General features: G+C 39.4%; 1 protein-coding gene across 1 annotated transcript in view; it reads right to left on the bottom strand.

Annotated features, from left to right (window-relative positions):
• wwox (WW domain containing oxidoreductase) overlaps window positions 1-22,741 on the bottom strand; it is a 186,113-nt gene that overhangs the window by 99,195 nt on the left and 64,177 nt on the right. The window lies entirely within an intron of this gene.

Below are 22,741 nucleotides of genomic sequence, written 5' to 3'. Positions count from 1 at the left end.
GAGAGTGGCTCTGTAGGCCCTAGTATAGAGGTGACAGGGGGCAGTAGAGGCGACAGGGGGCAGTGGCGCCTCAAGTGGTTAAAACACTGGGTTGTTGATCGGAGGATCAGGGTTCAAGCCCCAGCAATGCCAAGCTGTCATTGTTGGGCAATTGAGCAAGGCTCTTAACCCTCTCTGCTCTAGGGGTGCTGCATCATAGCTGCCCCTGTGCTCTGACCCCATCTTCCTCAGCTGGGATATGCGAAGAAAAGAATTCCACTGTAATGTATTTGTGGTGATAATTCATTTATAACGCAATTCATTAGAACTAATCATCAATACCTACTTGCTTAGGGGAATCAAATGAATTCCATTTATATGGATTAATATATAACTCAGAGACCTGAGCACTCGCGAGTAGTGCGACACGAAAGCTCATTTTGAATCCTGATGATACCACAGCCATGGACGAAAGCCAAGGGAGAAAATCCGGCCACAATCTTGAGATGGAACGGACTGCATACCGTCTCGGTCCTGTCAATCAAGGCAACACTAGCCTTGTGAGTGCAGGTATGTGGAAGAGGGCAGATAGCGCTTCCCTCGAAGCATTAAACAAAACCCGGAGGAGAGATGACCCGAGCCAGGAAGCAGGGAGCATTAAGCCCTTCTTAGTGGACATGGATTATCTACACACCCATACAGAGCTCAGAGGCTGAGCGAGTGACCAGGCTGAAGACACGTGGAACAGCAAGAAGGCTTAAATGAAAACAGGAGAGTCAACACAGCAAACTCAGTGAAGTTAAATTAAACAAAATGAGCAGTTCAAAAAAAGTGATTGGCTCACTTCACATAAGTGGAAGGTCATTTCACCCTGCCTCACTGGTAGCTGTCTTACAAACTGGCTGCTGGATCAGAACTCGCAAATTATTATTATTATTACTCGCAGGAAAAAGATTTCTGTGGATTAATATGATTTTTCCTTGATGGTCTAGAGCAGGGGTCCCCAACCACCAGGCCGCGCACCAGTACCGGGCCATGGATCATTTGGTGCCATATATATGTATTTTATTTCGAAAAATTGCCACTTCCAACCGCACCGCACTCCAGCATTTGACTCAGTCACGAGGTCCATAAGTTAACCCATGCTAAAACAAATGTCGCGGCACAATGCTCTGGTACCAAACCGGTCCAAGGTACAAAAAAAGGTTGGGGACCCCTGGTCTAGAGGTTAGGATTCAGTGCTCTCAGCACCACAGCCTGGTTCACAGTCAGTGCACACAAAGTGCCAGGTCCCAAGCCTGGATAAAAAAAAAAGCAAGGGTTGCGTCAAGAAGGGCATTCAATATTAATACTTAAATTAATTAATTAATTAATACTTAATAATTAAATATATACAAAACACACAAAAATCTCATCAGAATCAGGGCACAATACAAATTTGTCCTGTTTAAAATTCTCCCACACTGACCCATCAGCAACGTTCCCATTACATACATTTTCACTGAAGGTTTGCATAAAAACCGGCACTATGTGATGAGCAGATGTAAGGTTTCCTGTTATTTTATGTCCCCGTATAATTATATTACAATCATATAGCAGCCGCTGACATTGTCAGGAGTGAAAATGGATCTTGGCTTTGATTGAAAAGTCGTTTATTCCCTGTAATTTCCTCGTCTTCCCTTGTCCTTAAGCACAATAAATGAGGCTGCACTTGACGGAGCACCCAAATGAGCCCGGTCAAGTCCCTCGCTCAAGGTTAGCGCAGAGACCACAGATAAGCGGAGTGGAGAGGAGAGCACCAGTCCCCTCCTCTGTGTCTCTGTTCAGCGCACACACACACACACACACACACACACACACACACACACACACAGGTGAAGGGATGAAGGAATAGTTTAATTAAACCTGAAAGCAGAGTAGTTTTAACAAGATTAAAGGGATAAGACATCACATCATCCGAGTGCGGACGGAGATACGCTTATATATATATATACACACACACACACACATACACACATTATATATATATATATATATATATATATATATATATATATATATATATATATATATATATATATATATATATATATATATATATATATATATATATATATATATATATATATATATATATATATATATATATATAAAATAATATTTTAAAATTATTTTATCCTTAAATATCCACCTGAATTTCCTGTGCTGCATATCTTTTACTCTTAATCTCTATTCCTACAGAAACGACAAAATATTTGTCTTGCCAATTCGGATTCAGCTTGGTCACAATTCTCAGAGCAGTAGATGATGCAGCACGCTCTGCATTGCCCAAGCGCTTCAACATGCTCCGAGGAGAGCGCTAACCACTCAAGTCACTACACAGTTAGGGCTCAACTCTAATGAACCGTTACATCACTGCACCAAGGACAGAGAGTGACCCCTACTGTCCAAACCCTCCTCTCTGAGAGTCAGTCAATTTCCTTCACATCTAAACCCATTAATGAGCACATCAAATCAACTTAGATCAGACGTCCAGTGCTTTTCCTTCTAAATCAGAGCGCCACACAGGAGAGCGTTTCTTACTTTCCATGAAAATGTACCACTAAGGTTCGCGGAGCAGGAAATTCCATGATAAAAGCATGGACAAATATCGTTTGTGGTGCAAGATGTATAGACACCAAGTGACAAACCCATGGCAGGAAATTAACCCAATTAACAATCGTCATAAACACCCCTCTTACAATATCGCCTGGAATGCTGAAGTCGAAATCTCTGAGGTGATTAAACTGAGATTATCACTTCCAATTAAAACAATTATTCTTGGCGAATCTACACCATCGCGTTCCTTGCCGCCTCGCTGCGAGGCTGTGGCGTTGTTCTTGCCGCGTCTCTGATGGCTGGGAGCTGTTGCAGGGCATGTGTGTTTGTAGCACCATTAAAATGAAAAAGTAGCTCTTATGCCGGAGCTGCTGAAACGCCATTAGGAAATGGAGACAGATGCAGAGATGGACACTAAATCAGACAGAGACTAATCTACAGTCCACAGCTTCGGAAAAGACTTTTCTCTTTCCTATTTCTCTCTCTCTCTCACACACACACACACAGGGAGTCGGTAATGTGATGTATGAAAATGTGTGAAAACGTGAGAATTTGGAACAAAAACTGGATGTAAGTTATAAAAGCATAGCACTCGGGACGGCGCAGTGGAGAAACAGGAAGTGCAGCTTCATTTGAAAAGTAGCATCTAAAGGTGCATCAATACAATAGTGCTGAATGAGATAGCTGGAAGAACGTTCTCACATGTTCGCGGTGTTACGTAGCTTAATATAAAGCAATAGACCCATGTAACCTTGTACGCCTGATCAATGCTTATTTTAAATCCCATCGATTAACAGTTGTAATTATTGATTGTGTCATGCAGCTTAGACAAAGCTGATGTGTCTGGTAGTGCACACTCAGGTGTGGGATAATGCTGCGCACGTGCCCAAACCCAAATGTCCCTATTTTCACCTAGCGTGGTCATTCCAACCACGCGGTCAGGTAACCGCTCTCCGGCCGTACGGAGCCGCGAGAGTCTGCCTCCCACATGAAGACCCGGGCCTTTCATGCTCAACACTCCAGTAATATTCAATTACTGTATGCACCACATTTCCTTCCAGCTCACAATTGATTTCTTTTAAAACGCTAGGCATCCTTCACTCGTGACGCGCCGCCTTGTTCCCGTGGTTCGGAAACATCCCAGTTAAATTACAATGCCATCTGCTTTCCGCCGCCGTGCCTGTTCCGCTCCTCCTCCTCCCCAGCCCAATCCTGTCATAATGAATATGCACTATCTCTCTCTGCCATCAAGCGCCTCGCCCTCCCATTTAATCTCATCTTAATCTCTCCCCATTGTAATTTCAAATTGTTTTGTGTTTTACGGCAAATTGAGGCGAGCGGGCCACCCGCACGGAGGCCGCGCGGCGCTCCAGCAGAGAATGTTTTCATTTCCATTCACTGCTCCCTAAAAAAAGCACTTTTATTATTAACATGCTTATATAAATAAGAGAAACACACAGAGAGAATATTGCTCTGTTGCGGAGGGGGAGGTGACTAGGAGGGGGGAGGCAGCGTGGCTTAAAACGGTTCCTACATGGCAATGCAGACGGAACGGGGGTAAGAAAACACAAACTAAAGCCAGCTAGTCAAAAAGTTCAGGCCAAGGATGTGCTTGCTAATAGAAAAGTTTAATCCTGATAAGATATCGGCTAACCCGAGAAACATGATTAAGTACAGTTATACTTAAAGTACAACCATATTCCGTATTACAATATTAATAGCTCTGGGTGTCCAAGTATCGATTTTGCACAATATTTACGATCTTTATTAGAGCCGGAGAGAGTCGATACCGCGTAGTAGTAGTAGTAATAATAATAATAGGGGATTAGTGACCAAGTCAAAAAGGAAAGGATGTTAAGAGAGATGGCTGGAAAAAAAGTGTAGCTGGTTTAGTTTGCATTTTATTTAACAGCTTAATTTCATATACGGAAGAACACGAGCACACTCGTTTAAAATGGCCGAAATTTGTTTTGCATAAAAAGCGCTATTCAATTAGGAAGCTGAAGCGAATTAAATTCTTCCAGAGGCAAAGTAGGTGAATAATGTGGTTCAATGGTACACAAATTGATAATCATCGCAATGATCTCTGGCTCTTTGTACGGAGAGGTGCAGATGGAATTTTAAGAGGAGAGCAGGAGGAGGACGAGAGCGGCGGCTGAAGAGAGCGAGAGAAAGCGAGACCGAGTGTGAGTGTGTTCGGTGTGTTTATCATGCAGTCCATAGTCCTCATGCCCTACCGTTGACAGTCTCTCTTGACAAAAGCCATCGTGCTCGAGCCACCGGTATCGAGTCCAGCTGAGGACAAATTTCAAGATGAACCAGAAATCAATTTGCCATCAAATTTTCATGCCTGTCCCACCCTCGCTGTGGCATTTTAATTACTGCCACCCTGGACCAGGGGTGCAGGAGATATTGACACTTAGCGCTTTACAATAAACTTTATTGGCAAGCTCTGCTTGATTGCTGTACTAAGGTAGAATAACAAGGGATATGGGTGGTGCGCTGGTATGTGTGAGCGTGTGAGTGTGTGTTCACGTCACTATCAGACAAAGAACACACTATAAAACCATCATCATGCATTCAGGAGCTCATGACTGTGAGTGGACTCTATTTAAGCGGAGGACATTAATAAAAAGAAAGAAAACAGCCCAGAGGACCGATGCTTAAACCCACACTAACACAACACGAAGCCCCGTATCGCCTTTATCCTTAATTCCTAAATGCTTTCCACATTCCCTGTACTTCCTAAACCTCATTCCTTCTCTATAAAAGTGTATGAAGAGCGGCTGATGACAGGCGCGGGAAGACGACGTGGACGATTCTCCCGAACGGACCGACGCAGGATGAAATGAATGTGGAAGAGATGAGAGATGGACAGATAGACGGAGTGATGCGGCAAAGAAGAGATAGATTTCCTGTCGTTAGTGATCTATGAGCAATCATCTATCTATTTTCGGTTGTAGCGTTAATGGCTATTGGGTGCAATTAAGATCTTTACTGTTCTAAATCGTACTGATGAGACTGTGGGTTCAATCCATTATACCTCCATTGTGTGCGGGTTAAAAAAATCATTTCATATTTTTTAACAAAGAGGGAGTGCCTAACCTTTATAACTCTGACTAGGCATGTAGTTATATAACAAGACAGTAGTGCTATGTATATATCTATATACATCATAATGTACCATCAAGATAGAAACCGTCAACGGATAAAGCTGATCAGTTGCAGTGACCCATCCTACCATTGTAACACAGCCAGCTTTCCTTTTATTTCCATCTGTGGGTATTGTACAAAGGTTTAGAGTCTTCTTCAAGAAACGCAATCAAATAATAACACCTTCAAAAAAAAAAAATTAGCATATAAATAACTTAACTAGTTTTCAATACTAACTTAACTATACTCATCAGTATAAACAACCAAATTTGCTTTAATGTTCAAATCTAAACAATTTCCCTCCAGCTTTACTGTCACACTTCTTCTGTCTCCAAGTGAAATCCCAGTCAGAATCAACGTCTATTACTCAACATTATGCCGTTACATGTATGGACATGTTTTCCTCGCACTGACGGACACGATAGTTCGCGAAGCGGCTTAGAAATCAGGCTAGAATTATCGAAATCAGTCCATTAGAGAATGAATAGAGACTTTATTTACACATAAACATGTTAGTTACCATGCACCAAAACAAAAAAAAACAAGTGAATACCTTGATAATGAGTAAACAATTTCAGGAAATAACTTGTTTATCCGCATCCTTTGTTATTACATTTACATTTCTGGCATTGAGCAGACGCCCTTATCTTGAGCAACACACATTTTATGTCATTTTTATACAACTGAGCAATTGGGGGTTAAGAGCCTTGTTCAGGGGCCCAGCAGTGGCAGCTTTAGGTGGACCTGGGATTCGAACTCACAACTTTCACAATGAGTAGTCCAACACCTTAACCACTTATTCATATTATTATTCATATTATTATTATTATTATTGCACCCATTATTTTATTTTCAATTTTTAAATTATTATTATTATCATTATTATTAATACACCTTTTTTTTTTTTTTTTTTACTTTTGGTGGACCTGGGATTTGAACACACAACCTTCACAATGAGTAGTCCAACACCTTAACCACTTATTCATATTATTATTCATATTATTGTTCTTATTATTATTATTATTAATGCACCCATTATTTTATTTTCAATTTTTAAATTATTATTATTATCATTATTATTATCATTATTATTATTATTTATACACCCTTTTTTTTTATTTTACTTTTGGTGGACCTGGGATTTGAACACACAACCTTCACAATGAGTAGTCCAACACCTTAACCACTTATTCATATTATTATTCATATTATTGTTCATATTCTTCTTCTTCTTATTATTATTATTATTATTATTATTAATGCACCCATTATTTTATTTTCAATTTTTAAATTATTATTATTATTATCATTATTATTATCATTTATACACCCTTTTTTTTTATTTTACTTTTGGTGGACCTGGGATTTGAACACACAACCTTCTGATCAGTAGTCGAACACCGTAACCACTTATTCATATTATTTTTCATATTATTATTATTAGTAGTAGTAGTAGTATTTATACACTCACTATTATTATTATTATTATTATTATTTATACACCCATTATTTTTTTTTATTTTTTATTTTTATTATTTTTACTTTTGGTGGAAAGTTGTGGATTCTCACAACTTTCTGATCAACACCTTAACCACTTATTATTATTATTATTATTCATCTATTATTATTTATACGCTCATTATTATTTTTTTATTTGTATTTTTTTTAATTATTATTATTTTTATTTCTACAGGTGTTGTATTATAGGCAGCAGAGATCATTATAAAGAATAAAGGAAAGAGATTTCTGGCGATGTTAGAATGCGAAATTCAAGTGAGGGGAAAGAAAAAAGGGGGAAAAAAAAACAAAAAAAAAACATATGCTCCAATTAATTCCTGAACAATAGCATCTCCAAAAAAACCTGCAGGGCAAATTCCTTCTCACTGATGGAATAAAAAAAAAAAAAAGAGCTCCCTTTACATCTCCGGCAAAAATACCAGTCGATGTGCAAAAAATCAATTTGGCAAAAGAGAGAGACAAATAGAAAAGAAAGAAGCTCAATCGAGGGTGCGTTGGACTTCCGGGTTGAGGTTGTGAAGCTCTTGGCGAGGAATGTGAAGCTATCCTATATACACTCTGAGCCAGGTAAGGCATTGTGTAATCTGTTTTTATCTATGGAAGCAGTGCGGCGACGTCCAGAGAGTGCCTATATGCTCAATTGAATAAAAATAAATAAATAAATAAACAAATTCAACAGCACTTTTGTGTCTTTAACAAATAGGAGCTCATACATTAGAGTAATTATAGCGGCTGGTTAAAGAAAAGCATAATTTCAGCACAAAAAAACAAAAACACACACATTCATCCGACTGAGTGCTACGTCTGTTCATTTAGTGGAGGGGCGCAGGAGAAAATGTACTTAAATACTATAGCTGAGGCAGCAATGAACTTGATTTATAGACACATCATATGTCATGAATGAAAATAGTTAAGGATGAAGAATTGCCTCTTGGTTCCAAACCTTTTTAAAACACCTTGTACACTGTAACTTTTTTTTCCCCCCCAACTTATTTTTTATTATTAAATCTGTCCATAACGGAATATTGTTTCTTCCAAATAAACCTGGCACAAAGAGGGAGTAATATTTTACCTTACCAGCCTGCCTTTTATTATGTGGAATGGAAATGTCATTGAGTGGGCTACAGTTGAACCATGATGCCCCCTACTGGTGAACGTCGGCATTCTGTTCAGGAAAAGTGGAGATTTGTGCATTTTAGAATTGCTTCGGAATAATCATACGGATTATTTCAAAGTCTACAAACACCGTTATGTATAAGGAAGAGAAAATGTAAAGAGAAAAAACGGGTGCGGGCGCTAGAGGAAATGCGTCAACACAATATCAGTAAAAGGCTATCACAAAAACAATAAAAGTTCATTTATAAATTAACGATGGAGTATTATTCCTGTGTTTAATTTAATTCTTCCACATGCGTTTGTCTTGCCATATCCGCCATGTATGTATTTCTCATCATCCTGACACACGTTCTGTATCCCTCTGGCACGCGTAGAAGAGGCAGAGCAAACAGGACACGGACATTCCCGGCGCTGCGCGACTCCCTCCGAACCCACAGGAGCCCTCACCTTGAGAAAGCACTGACCTCTGAACAGCTCCACAGCTATTAAATTAGAGAGATGGAGTTTTAGAAAGGTCACTCACCTCGTCTGAGATCTGTAATAACCTCCAGTGCCAAAGGTGGGCTAATCAAAACGCACACTCTTGTATAATTTTTTTTTTCTCTCCATCTCTCTTTCTCTCTCTCTCTCTCTCTCTCTCTTCACTTTCACATCTTTAAATAGCTGGAACTGAAACCCGACCATGCTTAATAACTAGATGGAATCCACAAGGTGAAGGAATCCTGTGTGGAAGAATACCTGGCCTCTTTTTTTTTCTTCTTTAATTAAACATGTTTCCTAAAAAAAATGAGAGAGAGAGAGAGAGAGAGAGAGAGAGAGAGAGAGAGAGAGAGAGAAAATCCCAGTAACTTTACTGGAAATAGCTTTGATCTGCTCAGGAAAGAAAATTAGCTTTGTCGTTCTTTGCACACTTCATATAGAAGTGTTTTTAAGTGACAAAAGAAAGCACGATACCTGTCTGTAGACTGAAAGTTTTTTAGTATATCTATAAAAGACAACATCAGTGAGTAGAAAAATATATATATACCATATTTCCTTCTTCACGTTTTCACTGATTCAGTCTATGAAGTAAACGAGCGATGAGAGAGAGAGAGAGAGAGAAGCAGCACTGAGATATTTAACCGTATTCACTTAGTCAAATATATGTGCATGTTCTCCCCGTGCCTGCGTGGGGTTACCCCGGTTTCCTCCCACAGTCCAAAAACATGTACATTAGGTTGATTGGTGATTCTAAATTGCCCGTGTGAGTGTGTGTGGTTGTCTGTCTATATCTGTGGCCCTGTGATGGACTGGTGACCTGTCCAGGGTGTACCCCTGCCTTTCACCCAATGTGTGCTGAGATAGGCTCCAGCAGATCCCTGTGACCCTAAGCAGGTATAGAAAATGGATGGATGGATATAAAAACCTCATAATTTTTATAAAGACCTGACCTAACCTTATTAGGATTAAAGCTTTCATAGCTGAAATAATACACAACTTACTATCTCGGTCACGACGGTTTGTTTTTCTTTCACTCTTCAATCTGATTCAGTCCGAAGTTATTTGTCTACAGCTGGAACAGGTTTATATCAATGCTCTCGTTTGAATGCGTTATTGTTTCTATAGTAGCGGCTAATCCGTATTATCCACGAGCAGTGATAAAGAGATTTTTCAATGTGTATTTTTAACAAAGTAAAACGTACAAGCACTGATATTATGACGTATATTTAACATGTACAGGTGAAGGGACGACTGTTTAATCACAGAACTCTCGGACATTCCACTGACCATGCATGAGATTTCATATATTGACGCAGTAATACATTGTACATCCGGGGGTAGCGGCACCCCACTCGAGCGTCATGCTGTATCACACCCCTACATACGGAGTCTATTCTCATATAACTCTAAACACAAAATATTAAAAATATAAGCCGGACGCAGGTAATAAGATGTGTACGAGATTATCAGAGTTACTAGAGGTCATACAAGACATGTACGCCTAGCACAGTCTAACTAGCATCATAATATAATGTCCCTTAGTTTGGATCACTATGAAATAATGTACTATAATATTCCGCCATGTTTCTATTTCATCTTTAAACAGTATCTGAAACACAGTGTGTTCCTTTACTGGCTTTTCATTTGTTTTAAGAAGTCAAATTTAACAGTGTGTAGTGTGTGTGTGTGTGTGTGTGTGTGTGTGTAAAACGGGTGCTGTAAGGGTAAAGGACCAGGTATGAATGCAGCTAATCAGGTGTAAGTGTAATACCTAATCAATTCATGAATACATTAGAGCAGTCTAATGGCCCAGGTGGAGAGACCCAGCACAAGATGCATTGCATAGATGATTGAGCAGAACATGGAACAGCTACACAATCAATAGCATATAGAGTAAGTAAACTCGAGGGGCATCGCAAACAGCAGCGAGCCGGCTTGAATTTATCGAGCCGCACGATCAGAAGCTGAAAAATATTCACGCTTTCGCATCGGGAGTATTTAATTGGCTTTCTTTTGATACAAAAAAAATGATATCGTGTTAGATGGATAGATTATGTTTATATATATATATATATATATATATATATATATATATATATATATATATATATATATATATATATATATATATATATAAATAAATAAATTTACACTGACCAGGCATAACATTATGACCACCTGCCTAATATTGTGATGGTTCCCCTTTTGCTGCCAAAACAGCCCTGACCCGTCCTGCACTGTGTATTCTGACACCTTTCTATCAGAACCAGCATTAACTTCTTCAGTAATTTGAGCAACAGTAGCTCGTCTGTTCGATCGGATCACACGGGCCAGCCTTCGCTCCCCACGTCCATCAATGAGCCCCGGCCGTCCATGACCCTGTCGCCGGTTCACCACTGTTCCTTCCTTGGACCACTTTGGATAGATACTGACCACTGCAGACCGGGAACACCCCACAAGAGTTGCAGTTTTGGAGATGCTCTGATCCAGTGGTCTAGCCATCACAATTTGGCCCTTCGTCAAACTCACTCAAATCCTTACGCTTGTCCATTTCTCCTGCTTCTAACACATCAACTTTGAGGACAAAATGTTCACTTGCTGCCTAATATATCCCACCCACTAACAGGTGCCATGATGAGGAGATCATCAGTGTTATATGTATAAATGTTATGCCTGAATGGTGTGTGTGTGTGTATATATATATATATATATATATATATATATATATATATATACATATATATATATATATATATATATATATACACACACACATACACACTAACTCTCACATTTGTAAAATTCATAAAGCACAGAGTATACCAGCTTTCCTCAGGTTAGAGAAGTGTGAGTGCTTTAAGGGTCAGAGAGTCATCATAGTGCATCGTATGCGTCCACTAACGGGTCGACTGTAGGTATGTTGATCTCTTTCCAAATGATCCTTGATCTCCATACGCAGCTTCAGTTAACATCGCCGGATCGATTTTTTTTTTTTTTTTAATGTGCAGTCGCATGCTGCTGCTGAGCCTCTTAAAAAATGATGTGCATCGCTAAAAGCTGTTTGTTCATCTAACGGAGTGCATGTGCACATTTTATTTTTTATTTTATGTATCTCAATGCACGTCTGTAGTAGGATTTGGCCGTACGTAATTATTACACCATTATTGCAGTCCTGGAGCTTTATGTTCTAGGTGTTGGAGTGAGCTTCAGTGAGGGAGAAGATGGACAGACACTGGACAGAGACTACACACAAAATCTTTATATCTTTACTGGATTACTCTGAAGTGTTTAAGCGTTGTGATGCCTCACCTGACCGTTCCTTTCCTCATTTTCTTCTGATCTGTTTTTGTTCTTTTTCTCACCCACAGACCAAAAGATAAAAGGAGGAAGAACATGACACTAAAACATTAGCAGTAGGCATTTATTGAGTGACTGACTATGTTTAACTAAAATGGATGAAACCATTGTGCTAGTGTGTGTGTGTGTGCGCGTGTGTGTGTGTGGCAAGAAGAGTGTGTATAAGTATGTGAAAAGGGGTCAGAGGTTAATCCCTATTGATTCAGCTCAGGTCTGCATACAGCGCCTCTGGGAGATGGCCACTTCAGTTGGCAATCAGCTAGCACAAATACACAATAAATCTTACTGTCCACAGCCTCTGATCACTAACAGCTTAGCACAGTCGTTAAAAAGAAACACAGAAAGTCTGCTTCCTAAAGGCTAACGGCTAATTCCACAAAGTGCAGCATGTCTCAAGAAAGCAGTGGAAAGGCCCTGAAAACGACGACATGCTGCCAAGTGCTGTCTGCAGCATCAGGGGTGGTACAGTAGAGCCGCAAGACGGTGACACTATCGCTACCTGGATCTGTCCAGTACTGCAAAATCCATCTGGAAGACATAGCAGTGGCTCTTTTTTAGTGGCTATTTCCCAAAATCTGATCAATTTACACCGATCTGGCATAACATTATGACCGGTGAAGTGAATAAGACTGATGATCTCCTCATCATGGCACCTGTTAGTGGGTGGGATATATTAGGCAGCAAGTGAACATTTTGTCCTCAAAGTTGATGTGTTAGAAGCAGGAAAAATGGACAAGCGTAAGGATTTGAGCGAGTTTGAGTTTGAAGGGCCGAATTGTGATGGCTAGACCACTGGATCAGAGCATCTCCAAAACTGCAGCTCTTGTGGGGTGTTCCCGGTCTACAGTGGTCAGTATCTATCAAAAGTATCCTTTACGTCCTGTAAGTCACAAGGTGGGGCCCATGGAAGCCCAGGATCTGCTGCCAGATACCACAACACACCTTCAGGAATCTAGTGGAGTCCATGCCTCAACGGGGCTGTTCTGGCAGCACAATTTTAGGCAGGTGGTCATAATGTTATGCCTGATCAGTGTAATATGCTGATTTGATCCTAATTCGTAAATAGGATGTAAAGGCAATCTTGCTTTATTAATCCCACTGACCATGTGAAAGTAGCATACACCTTTAACATTGTTGTGTTTTCGACTGCTCCACTGTTCGGGATCGTTCGGTCCGTATGTTTCAATTCGGCGCAGGTTTTACCCCGGATGCCCTTCCTGACGCAAACCCTACCATTTTTATCCGGGCTTGGGAGCGGCACGGAGAGTTAACTCTTCAGTGGCTGGGTTAGAATCGAACCCAGACCACGGTAATGAGAGCACAGGGAACACCCTTTAATGTCCTTAATCTGTATTTGTATCCATTTCCAACACATTCTAAATAACGTACTTGTTTACCTCCCTAACTCTCAGTGAAATAAAATTTGCAAAAGACCTGATTTCCCAACAAACCCACAGCAACTGGCTAATCGATGGCTTACAATCAGGACATCAATCTCACGTAACATCATTGGCCATATCTAATCTAATGAACGATTATTCGCCCTCGTTACACATTAATTGCTCTTTTTTTCCCCCAAAAAATGCTTAATAAACAGGCTGGGTGAAGGCGACGGGGTCACAGGAGGTCGTGACCTCTTGTTATTTCTGAGTCTGTCTGGAGAAATCCCAGACAATCATTACAAATGAAATGAGGCTGCAGGAGTCTTACACACACTCACACACACATATCCAAGACATACAACAGCCAATTAAAAAAATGAATAGCACTATTCATACGGATGGTTATAACCTGCTGGATGATCAATGAGAGAGAGAGAGAGAGAGAGAAGAGAGATACGGCAGCGCTTGCGATGAAACTGTGTAAGCATTTCGGGGCAAAGTGTGTATCCTCGCTAGGGCTAGAGAAAATAATATAATAATATTTGCCAAATCAATAATAATTCTCTCCATTTTCCTCTCAATCTTTTCATCTCTCTCTGCCTCCGCCTTTCTCTCGTTCTCCATCTTCACTCTCTTCATTTTCCTTCCTTCTCTCTCTCTCTCTCTCTCTCTCTCTCTCTAATCCGATCATGCAGGGAATAAGTGTATGCACCATGAACACATTTAATTTTCCCAGTTGGTTTTCAGCAGGCCCAGAGGTGAGCTTTAATAAGGATCAATGGCACTTTATCTAGGACAGGACCCACTTCACAGCATGCAAATTAAACACCAACACTTACAAGAAAAAAAAAGAGAAAGAAATGGATTTAATTAAAAAAATGTAGAACCACAGGCTCTGGGAATTCAATTAAAGGATTTATGCAAAGGTTGGCTAGCTTTTTGTGTTGCAGTACTGCTTGTATAATGAGCTTTTCATATTAAAAATCAATAGGTAATCTAGGGTGGAAGATCGCCTGCTTACATACAGTTTTGAAATCAATTTGAAAAATAGTCCATCATTGCAGTGTCACAGCGCTCAAGAGTCGGCCAGCCGGTCTTATTCTGAAGTGTGTGTGTGTGTGTGTGTCACGGGTAAAGCTAGAAGAATGATTGGCTAAGGCTTGGGGAGGGTCAGCAATGCATATGTGCGTACTTACGGACATAACACTCGCAGCATCCCGATATATTATAGAATTGTGACTTTCATTGAAGTCATTGAAGCAGAAAAGGACATTTCCGGTCTGGGGATGAAGCCGGAAATAAAAATGAGGATACCTTTTGCTTCCTGAAAGTGTTCATATGGGGCTGAGGCTCTGACGATTTGGTCAGTGTCACTGTTCGCTCTTTAAAGCGTTAGGAATGTTGCTCGAATTCTCTGAAGCTTTTCCAGCACTTTTACAAGGTTTCCTTCTGAGAACTCTAAGAAGACATTGAGATATTTAGGACATGTCATGGTGGGGATGAGTTTTACTGACTGGACTAAATGTGAATTATGTCACTTTCTCCTCTTGATGGAACACATTTCTACTAAAGAATTATTATTATTATTATTATTATTATTATTATTATTATTATTATTATCATCATCATCATCATCATCACTACTACGTATTATTACTATTAATATTATTATTACACCTACTACTACTACTAACTGTTTTTGTTGTTATTATTAATATTATTAGTACTGCTACTACTAGCTGTTATAATTATTATTATGATTATTATTACACCTACTACTAACTATTATTATTTGTATTATTGTTATTATTAGTAGTAGTAGTAGTAGTAGTACTGTAGTAGTATTACACCAACTACTACTACTAATTATTATTATTATTATTATTATACCTACTACTACTACTAACTGTTTGTTGTTGTTGTTGTTGTTGTTGTTGTTATTATTATTATTATTATTACTGCTACTCCTTACTCCTATTGTTACTGCTACACTTTTTTAATTAAAGAAGCAATAAACACAATACCAACGACCTACTCGCAATATAACAAACATTCCAATTAATACAATTTACAGCACAATCAACAAAAATAAAAAAAACTAAATTAAACCTTTAAAACAAAAAAAGACATGGGGATTATGGGAGCTGATAGTTTCGAAATCAGCCATATTTCTCGCGGAAAATATTCCGGCGGGAATCATTTACACACGGAAAAAGTTTTAGGAATTTGTCGAAATCCAATTTTAGATTTTTTTTTTTTTTTTGTAAGGCACGTTAGTTTGTTTTCTTATTAGAAAAAATAACACAAACTTGCGTAATTAGGTTTCAGGCATTTGAACAGAATAAAAAAATAAATATAAATAAATAATAACAAAAAAGAAGAAGAAGAAGTTATCAGCTTTCCATCAACCACTTTTATGCAAATGTTCTGAAAAAGGTGCAAAAAAAAAAAACCACGCGATCAAAAGAGCCGATGCAACACGGCACAGCGAGACGGAAACACGACTGCTTTGTCATCAACTATTTGAAAAATTGGTTTCCATAGCCCTTTATCACATCTCTTTATCCATATGCCAGCGCTTCTTGCTCGAGTAAGCTGGGAAAAAAAAAAAAACAACCCAAAATTTCCGTCATTTCCTTTTGAGGCTTCTTACGCGCAAATCTAAAATCCACGTTTAAAAACAAATAGAGTGAAAAATTCCCAGCCTGAACCACTATTGACAGACACTGTATATCAATAAGAGTGCTTAAAAATGCTGTCTGTTCGAAAAGAAACAGTAAGCGGTTTTTTGTAAGATATCAAATATTAAGGCACCGCGCATCCAAACGACAGAGACGAGGTGTAGGATCCTAATTATCCCCTGCCCACCTGATGGGGGTGTGTATATATACGGGGATAGGTGCGAGGCTGAATCACGTACAACTTCATCCCTGAGCATTCTACTTCCATTAACACCGAATCAGTTGGGCACGCTGAGCTCGTTTGATGAAGATAGCATTAGGTTTCAGATGGATGGGTTGCTGTGTGACTTTGACTGGGCAGGAGGTGGTGGAGGGGGAGGGTGGGTCAAACGGTGTGACATGACAGCCACTGGGTCCTGCTTGAAAGCTGCCTGCCAGCCTCCTTATCGATTCAGACACACTCGTGGCCACATCAACTAATCCACAAAAAAAAAACCATTTGCTCAATTTCCCCTCAGTGCAATGAGCCACACGCTGAGGAGAGCTGCTGTGTGTGTGTGTGTGTGTGTGTGTGTGTGTGTGTGTGTGTGTGAGAGAGAGAGAGACACAGAGTGTATGTGTATATTCTTTGCTTTAATGAAACAGGAGCCTATATCTTGGTAGGCAATAATCCAGGTAATAGGTTTGCACCGGGACGAATGTGTCAATAGGAGTGAATGGGGCTGTTGCCTTTCAGACCTCTGGATTGTCTTCCAGAGGCTTAATAAGCAGAATAGAGACGTACGAACCTTTACTGTTATTCATTCATTCCTATTCATTTCTGCTGTATTTAGATTCCTCTCGACGGACGCTTGCTGATATAACCGGATGTGCTTGCTAATAACAGGTCCTCTCTTTTCTAGAAGGGTTTAGCGATAGCGTAACTGCATGCCAATAAAGCGTGTTAGATTGAAGGCAGGAGAGAGAGAGAGAGAGAGAGAGAGAGAGAGAGAGAGAGAGAGAGAACAAGAATGAGAGAGAAAACAAGAATGAGAGAAAGAGAGACAGACAGAAAAAAAAAAAAAGAGTTAGAGAGAGAAAACAAGAATGAGAGAGACAGAAAAAAGAATGAGAGAGAAAGAGAGAGAAAGAGAGAGAGAATGAGACAGAAAAAAGAATGAGAGAGAGAGACAGAGAGAGAGAGAGAGAGAGAGAGAGAGAGAGAAAACAAGATAATACATGGAGTCAGTGGTGCCTCCTGCTCCGTTTTTGCCTCTCCTTTCTTGACATCTGCATGATGTGGATTTTCCTAAACAGGACGAAGTCCCACTGAAATAAATATCTACTTCCTGTTACTTGGTCTGGTCATTTTATTTTGACCTGTGTGGTCAAAACCCTCACTGCCAGTCTCAAAGCCACAAAGCATGGTGTGAGAAGAGCAGAAAGCAGTCAGTAGCTGTACCTCCACTGCTTTTTCCTGAAGGCCCTAATCACCAATTATGAGTCTATTAGGGCTCCTGGCAGCTCACTAGGCCCTGTTGTGGCGAAGACACCACTGCTCCTCTCCTTTCTGCTCTGGTAAGCACCTGTCAGGCGAGCCGCACGTCACGGGCCCCTGTAAGCATGGAGGAACAACACCTGACCTTACCATCGCTAACTGGAAGAAGACATGCAAAGCGCCACCATCACTGCACACATCAGCGCAATGAAGCCAAGTCTCTCGGGGAGATGGCGCTTCATTAAAAAAAAAGAAAAGAGATGTGGAGAGACAGAAAGATAATAGAAGCAGGACCCTCGTTAGTTGGACTTGAACAGAAATCCATCGCTAACACGATCTTCGTCCTCTCCTCTCTGCACGACCTCTCCGTCTTACTCTACCTACAGTACGCTGAGGGACAGGACACTAGGGAAAGGGCTTAAGAGACAGAGACAGGCAGCGAAAGAAAGAAAGAAGGAGATTTAAGCTCCCATAAGGAAGAAGTGAGACTACGTCTCTCAGCAGCCGGGTTAAATTACCTCGCAGGCAAGTGGTGAGACAAGTGCCAATGCACAGAGGAACTTGTTAAAGTCTCCCTTTAAGAGCAAACTGCTGGCTAATATACGACTATTGGGCCGTGGTCAAAAGTTCAGCCCGTGCATATGTAAAAAGGTAGCTAGAAGCCCGAGGCACAATCCTGGGGAAAATAATTGCCCTAAAATGCTGAAAGCATGCAGTCGGACGTGGGGCACGCTCCCCTGTAAAGGCTCGGCACGGCGGGGAGAGGAGAGGGGGGGACGCTGATTGGACCGCTGTGTTTCCAAATCCCCCTTTCTCATCAGCCCTCTCTCCCAAAGCATCACGCAGCCATTAGACGCGTGCCACCAAGGCCAGACGTCTCAGAAAATGTCATGCAAAACATGGTAAAACAGCTGTCTGACAACACGAACACAAAGGTTACGGCTGTCAAATGGGAAATCCGAATGGGCATGGAGGATAATGTTGCTGTAAACACTTTTACTCTTTACCTTAATATTTGACCTTGAGGAAGTATGCACAATAATAATAATAATAATAATAATAATAATAATAATAATAATTATTATTATTATTAGAAGTAGTAGTATTCAAACAATAAAAATAAAGTACTAATAATAAGAATAATAATAAGTCTTTTATAAGTCTATTATTATTGCTGTTATTAATGATTTGTAATTATGAACAATATTATTATTATTATTATTAGCTTAATTCATAATATATTTCTTCAATAAAAAGAAAGTCACAATTATTTATTTAGTTAGTTAGTTAGTATTTAGTAGTTTAGTAGTAATTTAGTAGTTAGTTTAGTATTTAGTTAGTTAATTCAAAATATATTTCTATTATTATTATTAGTTATTTTATTATTTAAAAAAATATTTCCTAATATTAAACAATTTTAATATATTAAAAGAAAGAAAGAAAGATCTACTTTTAGATAAGATTAAAGCAAGCAATAGCGAGAGAGAGAGAGAGAGAGAGAGAGAGAGAGAGAGGGAGAAAGTAATACAGAGAGAGAGAGAGAGAGAGAGAGAGAGAGAGAGAGAGAGAGAGAGAGAGAGAGAGAGAGAGGGAGGGAGAAAGTGATACAGAGAGAGAGAGAGAGAGAGAGAGAGAAAGTGATACAGAGAGAGAGAGAGAGAGAGAGAGAGAGAGAGAGAGAGAGAGAGAAAGTGATACAGAGAGAGAGAGAGAGAGAGAGAGAGAGAGTTATTAGCCTGATATAATAAATTGCAGTTCTGCTGTGGAGATGGCTTTCTCAAGTCAGCAAAAGCACATCTAAATCATACATCATGATATCAAAGCCTGTGCTGAATTTAGAAATGTAATCAAAATTATGTTTCTCTTCATAGGTTCCAGAAATAAAGGCAGGGTGAGAAGTGCAGTCTGCTCAGGAGCACATCTATCTCCTGAAGGGGATCTTCTGCAGGAACAGCAGCAAGGAATTTGTCAAGGAATGATTTTTCAATAAAAATAGACCTGGCATTGCCGGCTAGCTGGGTTTAACATGGAGAGAATGTTCCAAAAATATGCCGTGTGTGTGTGTGTTGTGTGTGTGTGTGTGTGTTGTGTGTGTGTGTGTGTTGTGTGTGTGTGTGTGTGTGTGTGTGCGCGCATCTTCAATGTAATCTACAAATCACAAAAACGCAAAAACAAAGAAAGACAGACAAGACAGACAGACAGACAGACAGACAGACAGACAGACAGACAGAAGAAAGAAACAGACAGAAAGAAAGAAAGAAAGACAGAGACAGAAGAAGAAGAAAAAGAAAGAAAGAAAAAGAAAGAAAGAAAGAAAGAAAGAAAGAAAGAAAAAGAAAGAAAGAAAGAAAGAAAGAAAGAAAGAAAGAAAGAAAGAAAGAAAAAGAAAGAGAGAAAGAAAGAAAGAAAAAGAAAGAGAGAAAGAAAGAGAGAGAGAGAAAGAAAGAAAGAAAGAAAAAGAAAGAGGGAAAGAAAGAGAGAGAGAGAGAGAAAGAAAGAAAGAAAGAAAGAAAGAAAGAAAGAAAGAAAGAAAGAAAGAAAGAAAGAAAGAAAGAAAGAAAGAAAGAAAGAAAAAGAGACAGACAGAAGAAAAAAGAAAGAAAGAAAGAAAGAAAGAAAGAAAGAAAGAAAGAAAGAAAGAAAGAAAGAAAGAAAGAAAGAAAGAAAGAAAGAAAGACAGAAGAAAGAAAAGAAAATAAAGAAAGAAAGAAAGAAAGAAAGAAAGAAAGAAAGAAAGAAAGAAAGAGACAGACAGACAGAAGAAGAAGAAAAAGAAAGAAAGAAAGAAAGAAAGAAAGAAAGAAAGAAAGAAAGAAAGAAACAGACAGAAGAAAAAAGAAAGAAAGAAAGAAAGAAAGAAAGAAAGAAAGAAAGAAAGAAAGAAAGAAAGAAAGAAAGAAAGAAAGAAAGAAAAAGAAAGAAAGAAAGAAAGAAAGAAAGAAAGAAAGAAAGAAAGAAAGAAAGAAAAAGAAAGAAAGAAAGAAAGAAAGAAAGAAGAAAGAAAGAAAGAAAGAAAGAAAGAAAGAAAGAAAGAAAGAAAGAAAGAAAGAAAGAAAGAAAGAAAGAAAGAAAGAGACAGACAGACAGAAGAAGAAGAAAAAGAAAGAAAGAAAGAAAGAAAGAAAGAAAGAAAGAAAGAAAGAAAGAAAGAAAGAAAGAAAGAAAGAATTAGAACATTATTTCCTGTCCAGTGTCACACAGATGAGGATGAGGTTCTATTCTCAGTCTGGTTCCTCTCACGGTTTCTTCCTCAGGGAGTTTTTCCTCACCATCCTCACCTCACACTTGTTCATTAGAGATAAATAATAACTTTAGAATGTTTTCTCTCTGTCTCTGTACTTGTGTACAGTTACAGGCTGATAGCAGGGGCTGTGTCTGCTCCAGCTGAGAAGTGGACACACCTTCAACGTCATACAATCTCCTTAAAACACCAGCCTGTACATTTTACTACACAACATTTAAAGAATCGTTTTTGGGGGGAGGGGGAAGGGGGGCTGTAGCAAAGAAAGAAGCATGCATCACAAAAAAGTGGTCATATTTAAAACACGGCATACATCAAACACGACGTGTGGCCTAAAGCAAACGATGACGGGAAGAAAGGACCAGAGGCGTCCGAGCAGCAGATATGGCTTATGATTTACGATGATGTTCGGTTTTATAGTTTGGCTCTCTAAGTGTGTGTGACTTCCAGCTTCTGGCTAAAAGATGGTGTGCAGGAAGAGCTACTCATCTGATTTATGCCACAATAAGCTATATGAGCCTGTCAGCTGCACACACACACACACACACACACGTGTGCACACAGCGCCTGGAATCACATGGAGTGCAACGTAAACATAAAAATTTCTTTACAAAATTGGGAGATGTGAGTGGAGCCTGCTTCAACACAAACATCAGTGATACCTGAGCGTCACAGATATAACTAATGATTATATGACAGACAGACAGACAGACAGAAAGAAAGAAAGAAAGAAAGAAAGAAAGAAAGAAAGAAAGAAAGAAAGACAGACAAGACAGACAGACAAGACAGACAGACAGACAAAAAACGAAAAAGAAAGAAAGAACAGACAGACAGACAGTTGAACTCTTATACAGCGAGCCGATGTGATCATTTTAGTTTTTTAAGAGTTGACTGACCGGATGTGAGCGTGTCCAGCCACGCAAAAAAATTGTGAAAACTTGTGTGAATATGGGTGTAGAGAATACCAATGGGAATGTGGTAACTTAGTGTTGGATCAGAAGGTTGTGAGTTCAAATCCCAGGTCCACCAAGCTGGGCCCTTAAGCAAGGCCCTTAACCCTTAACTGGTCATTGCTCTAGATAAGGGCGTCTGCCCAATGCAGTAACAGTAGCTCCACGGCAACGACCACGCTGCTTCTACTTCATCTGGTGTGATATGACGCATTTAAGCAGCAAGAAACCTGATCTTTTGTCGAGTGGAATCCTAGTGCGAGTACCTCCCACTGATGAACTTCGTTACTATGGCAACCAGTAGTATAAACGCCCACTGGCGACTTTGTAGTGCAGCGCCCGGCGACTTGCAGTGATAAAATGTGTGAATGTGTGCCACATGATGCTATTCACAACACTGGGGGCATCATGTAGACAAATATCTTTACTGATATTAATTATTATGTGGTTAGCTAGCGTGCTTCAACGCTACCTCGGATGAATGGATCTTTTAGATAGCTCCTGATAAATCATTATACCGGATATTTACAGCCTCATAACAGATTATTAGACAGACAGAAGGATAGCTAGACAGACAGACAGATAGATAGATAGATAGATAGATAGATAGATAGATAGATAGATAGATAGATAGATAGATAGATAGATAGATGGACGGACGGATTGATAGATAGACAGACAGACAGACGGATAGATAGATAGATAGATAGATAGATAGATAGATAGATAGATAGATAGATAGATAGATAGATAGACAGACAGACAGACAGACAGATACTTTATTCATGGGAAATTTCCATTACTTTAAA

Source organism: Hemibagrus wyckioides, linkage group LG14 (assembly GCF_019097595.1).
Source record: "Hemibagrus wyckioides isolate EC202008001 linkage group LG14, SWU_Hwy_1.0, whole genome shotgun sequence".
Lineage (NCBI taxonomy): Eukaryota > Metazoa > Chordata > Actinopteri > Siluriformes > Bagridae > Hemibagrus > Hemibagrus wyckioides.
Note: the sequence above shows the minus strand (reverse complement) of the source record. Positions and strands in the feature narration are given on the sequence as shown.